Source organism: Alexandromys fortis, unplaced genomic scaffold (genome assembly GCF_014885135.2).
Source record: "Alexandromys fortis isolate MF-2015 unplaced genomic scaffold, M_Fortis_MF-2015_v1.1 scaffold_167, whole genome shotgun sequence".
In the NCBI taxonomy this organism is placed as follows: Eukaryota; Metazoa; Chordata; class Mammalia; order Rodentia; family Cricetidae; genus Alexandromys; species Alexandromys fortis.
The window spans coordinates 3,252,036-3,258,035 of record NW_026068050.1 but is presented as its reverse complement, the minus strand read 5'-3'; positions in this window follow the sequence as shown (position 1 = coordinate 3,258,035).

The window sequence follows — 6,000 nt, the reverse complement described above, 5'->3', positions numbered from 1 at the left end:
ACCCTGTCTCGAAAAAGCAAAAAAAAAAATATATATATACATATTTATATATGTATATATATTTATATATATGTATATATATATATACAATGGTAGCTTCTCTAAACAAAATAATTCTTTGGGAAAAAAAATCCTGGCCACTGCAGAACCAGAAATTGCATTGTGCCTGTCTAGTTACACCAAAAGCAGGAAAGTTAGAGATTTACTAGACACCTGATCCCAAGGATGAAATGTCTACAGTTCAGATCCCGAGCCTGAGGCCATTAAGGGCAAGAGTTCAGTTAATAAGTGTAGAGAAATCAGAATGGTCCAGTCTAATGGGAAAAGAGTAAGACATCAGGACCTTCCCTTTTGGGAGCATTAAGAAGGGAACAGGCCCATATAGTAAAACTAAGAAATTGTAGTGTAGTGTTCATTCCCCAGAGAAAGACCTTTTCCTGAGGTCAGGCATTTGTATAAGGGTTTCCATTCCCTTGGGGGCTTGAGGAAAGTTCCTGCTTGCTAAAGCAGTCATTCTCCTTTATCTAGCAAGAGGCACTTATGTCCCTTTCATTAGCAAGCAGGGCCCAGCCCCACAGGTTTGCTAGAGACCACCCAGGCACCTCTCAGGAACAGACCATACAAGGGGAAATATCTAACATTCCAACCATTATAGATAGAATCACCTGATGTCCCTTAGCCCAGCATCCCTTTCACCAAGACACCTCTAGACAAATGTCAGCCAATTAGGAGTCCTGGACCTTAGAAATCCCTTCCCCCCAACCTCTGCTATGATAGAAACCCCACTCCAATTGGACTAATAGCTCTCTGACGTCACTGCTACCTCAGATGGATGGAAGGTCCAAGCTTGAGCTTGAATATAGACTCTTTGTTTTTACATACAAATACAGACTCTGTGGTGGGATTGGGGGATCCTGCGATCTGGGACTAACAAATGTATGACTGGTGCCTATTGTCAAAGTCAAGGCTGGCTTCCTCAATCCCTGATTTCAAGCCACACCCCAGCTCACATGCCCCTTTTCTCCATTTAATCCTATGTGCAATAAAACGTGTAGTTTTCTTTTCAATTAAACACTGCTGGCAGCCATCCTGATTCACCCTCAGATCATGTCTGCACCTCCCACCCCCAACTCCATACATCTTTGGGACCTGAACCTGAAGAACCAAAGTTCCTCCATTTTGTCCTCTACCTCCTTCTTGTGTAAGCTATTTTTCATAAAACGGTCCAGACCTTAGAAATGGCTAGGGGCAGAAATGACAGGGTAGCCACCTGGAGAGTACAGATAACTGCAGATTGTCCCCACCAGAAGGTCAGCTGACAAGCAACAGGTGAGATTCAAAAATAAAATTTCTGAAAAGTCCCTAGACACGAGCGAGTCAGCATTGAACCTGTCACCCCACACCCTACTAAGGTAACTTTCCTGGCTTTTGCCCTTAAATAATGCCCTCTTGAAGGGCAGGGTGTGTCCTCTGGCTGCTGTGCTGACAAGGGCCCTGCACACAATAAATCTTGCTTTTGCCTTTCGGTGAGTCGATATCCCTGGTGGTCTTACTGGGCATAACAAACTCCATGCTGGAGCAAGTCTCCAGCAGTTCCCAGTTGTCTGAATGAGGGGTGTACTGAGGGTTACCTCATCTCCTTTGGAGAGTAACGCAAGGCTATGGACATTAAAAGTTTGGCATTTCACCTGACGTTTGCTAGAGGATGTGCAGGGCCAGGGATAGATAGGCTAACATGGAGCTCTTATTCTCAAAGGAACTGTTGCATGGTCATCAGCTTTTTCAAGGTTCTTCATGAACTCCTGTCAACTAAGGCCAAAGCTTATTCTTCAGTTATATTTCTAAACAAGGACAGAGTAAATAATACTATTTACATAGCAGAAAACAATCTTCAAATGCTGAAATACTAGAAAAATATATAAAGGTTCCAAATATTCCAAAAAGAGATACCGTAATGTCTTGTCCCGTTAAGAGACAAGCCCCACTCCCTCCCTCCCCTGTCTGCCAGGGAAAGTGGATCTTCTTTCTGCTTTCAGCCTGTGAATCCTTCCTTTCTGTCTCTCTCCCAAAGAGGCAGCCTCTCCCCCTTCTCTCTCCCTTCTCCCCCCTTCTCGACTCTCCCCCTCTCTGGTTCTCTTTTTTTCTCTCTCTCTCTGCCTCTCTCTCCTCATCCCCCTTCTCCTCCATTTCCCTTTCCCCTTCCCTTCCATAATCCACTAAATAAATATTCAGCCTCACTCTGCATGGTATGTTCCTATCCATCTCTGTCTCCCACCTGCCGCGTGGCTCCCTGCTGTTCTTTCATTGTTTGGTTGGTAAAGAGTCCCAGGGGCTCCTGGAATACCAAATGAGTAACCTCATGTGTCCACCAGAAATTTTACAGGTTGACCCCCTATGGTGAAGGTTACCATAGACTACTGGGGGCCTGGTTTGAAGGAGCCTTGGTCTCACTAATCCTCCATAGCTAGGATTGACTTGGGTTTGGGGGGGGACCTATCTGTTTCCGATGTGGACATTCATTTTTTCCAATGACCCATTTCTTTGCCAGAGGCACACTGGTCCTTTTATAAAGGTCTCCTCTTTTTTTTATCATGGTGTGCACGGGCAGTTGAGAGTGGCTGGGGCTTGTAGTGCAGCCGTGTGACATGTCCCATCTTCTTTATCAGAAGTTCTTTGTTGTCTCTGCCATCAAAAACTATCTGGGCTACCTCTAACAGTTCTGACCTCTTCTTTCCTGCAAATCCATCTATCTTTTCCCCCCCACATCTGCCAGGGGTATTCCTGGCTCTGCCACTTTTTTTTTTTTTTTTTTTTTTTTTAACAGAAGGCCAAAAGAAAGGGGGCGGTAAGCATGGGAGGTTTTATTGATTTGGGAGCATTTTCAGGAATATTAGCTTTAATGCTCTGGCAAGAATCTCAGGAGATAGTGCCAGCCTTTCCCCAAGATGGCAGGCAGAGAATGCCATCCACTTTAACCACAGCTGGAATGCTGAACTGCTGTGACAGTGGAAAGAAGGCTGAACAGGCCCAGAAAATTGAACATGCTGGACGGATGTTCTGTGTGAAGTGAGAGGCTCCCAATACCCGTGTACTGCAGAGAGGGCAGTGAAGAGTGTCCTAGCCAAAAGGGCATTTGTATCTCTCTCCACTCCAAGGTCATTGTAGCTCTCCTCTCTGGCCACAGCTGGTAATAGGGGAGGTCATTACAGAGTCTTCCTGATAGGAATAACAAATGTGAGGCACTATTAATAGAAACCGTATGACAATACTCAGTGACATATGGTTACAGCCATGTGTCAAGTTCAGAGGGCAGCCAGGTGTGACTTTTGCAGCTTCCTAGAGTGAGTGTAAGACTAGCATTTAATGGCGGTGGTGGCGCACCTCTTTAATCCCAGCACTCGGGAGGCAGAGGCCGGCCGATCTCTGTGAGTTCGAGACCAGCCTGGTCTACAAGAGCTAGTTCCAGGAGAGGTTCCAAAACCACAGAGAAATCCTGTCTCGACCCCCCCCCCCAAAAAAAAGACTAGCATTTAAAAACCGAGTACTAGTTGAAAGGATTCTAGCCAAGCATTGCAAACACAACTCTTGACAGGCCTTGCCCTTCTCCCCCATTCCCTCTGCCTTGCTAAAAACCAATACCTTACATTCCTAGTCATGAAGAAGTTCTGTTCCCCCATTTGGCCACTTCCTCTTTCTGGTGCTAACTACCAAGGTCCAGCTATCAGAGCCCCCTATTGGTTGCTCTAATTAACATGCCCAATCAACATTAAATACCTCTTTTTAGCAAGGCAATGGTGGCACACAACATTAAACCCAGGACTCAGGACAAACTCACAAATCTCTGTGAGTTCGAGGCCAGCCTGGTCTGCAAAGTGAGTTCCAGGATAGGCTCCAAAACTACACAGAGAAACCCTGTCTCGAAAAAACAAAACAACAATAAAAAACAAAATCCCCCCCCCTCATAAAACTCATCCTAACTCAACTTTAGCTTTACAAACTGCCCTTTGCCCATGTGCAGCTACCAGCTCCTCTCTGCAGAGGCAGCTCTTTGTAGCGCCCCACTCTCCCTCCCCCAGGACAAACATCCCTTGTTCCTTCCCTTTCTCCCTCCTTTCTCACCTGTCATTGTCTCTCATCTCCTGCCTTTGGTGCCTCTAGGATGAATAAACCTTTGTGTTGAGGGTGTCTTGAGCTGATACTGGTCCCTTCATTAGTAAACTACATACATGTATGGGGTACAAAGGGATGCAATGACATATGTATACAATGTGGAATTATTGAATCAACCTAATACACATATCCATCATTGTATTTGTTGTTCAGTAAGTACTTATTGTTCATTCATCTTATCTAATTGAGTGATTTTATCTTAGTCAATAACTTGTTCATTTCCTACCATTCCCAGCCTCTGGTAACCAACATTCTCATCTCTGCTTTTATGAGTTCTATTGTTCTAGATTTCACAAGTCAATAAGAACACTTTGCTTTTCTGGGTTTGGGGGTGGCCAATTTAATGCGGCAACTTTGTTGAGCCATGATACCTGTGATCATTATCATTCTAGATGTTTCTGTGCAAGTGTATTTGGAGGAGATTAGGCTTTTTTTTTTTTCTTTCTTTTTTTAAGACAGGGTCTCTACATAGCTCTGCCCATCCTGAAACTCACTGTGTAGACCAGGCTGGCCTCAAACTCAAATAGATCTGCCTGCCTCTTCCTGCTGAGTGCTGGGATTAAAGGCCTGTATCCCCAGGCCCAGCAGGGAAGGTTAAATTAGTGGACTTTAAGTAAACGGATCAGCTTTGATAACGTGAGTGGGAACAGAATGACAAGGCTGGTCCGCTCTGAGGAAAGCCGACGTCTCCTGACTTCATTGACAACACTGGCAGATGGCTTTGCAGTCCTGCTGCAGCATCAGGTCTTCTGAGTCTGCAGCCTGAAGACTTCCGACCTCACAGCCTCCATGGGAGAAGTGAGGCTCATTGGCTATGTAACAAACACAACAGAACAAATGAGCATTATGTAGATTCTGTTTCTCTGATTTACCCTGGTTGTAACATGGAAAGAGAACCAAATGGCCTACCTAACATGTGCAGTCAAAGGAGGTGACATGCATGTGACCGGGCTGTGTTTCTAATTTCCGTCTCTAACAAAACATGTGAGGGATTAACTTGTTGAAAGGTTTATTGTAGTTCACACTTTTGAAGGCTTACGTGACAATCTTCACTATTTTAAATCAGGTCGCATTAATAACATACATCAAGTTTATACCATATCTTACTTTTCTTGTCATTCTGGAAAAAACAACAACAAGAAATTCGGATAGCAAACATCTATTCGTCCATGGAATGTATTCTTAAAATTAAATATATGGAACGCAAATTTCAAAGTGTGGAACTCACATTTAGAAGGCATAATTCAACACCATAACTACATTAGTAGTCATGGATGTCACAGTTACAACAATGTATTAGGCACTACTTTAAATAGGCACAAAAATTCTACCCAGAGAGTTAACAACGTATACTCTTTTGTGATATGTCTTCATAAAACTTTTTCATTTTATTTTCTAGTGTGATTGTGTGCAGCGAGCGAACTAGAATGAGTGGTGACTGATTCAGGTTGCCACAGCCCATGACTCAGGTCTCCTTGCCCAGTTACTGGTGTAATCAAGGAGTATCAAGTCACACAGCACATCATTCCGGTTCAAGAGGAGTGTTCTTACTTCACAGGTGAAGACTGGTTGCCCAGGAGAAGATGGGTGGAAACATTTGAGTTTCAGAAAGGCTCTGAAGCATAAACGACTATTCATCAGCTAGGGGATTTTTTTTTTTTTTTTGACTTTTCAAAACAGGGTTTGTCTGTGTAGCTTTGGAGCCTGTCCTGTAACTAGCTCTGTAGACCAGGCTGGCCTCGAACTCAGAGATTCACCTGCCTCTGCCTCCTGAGTGCTGGGATTAAAGGTGGGAGCCACCACTGCACAGTCCAGCTGTGGGATTTCTAT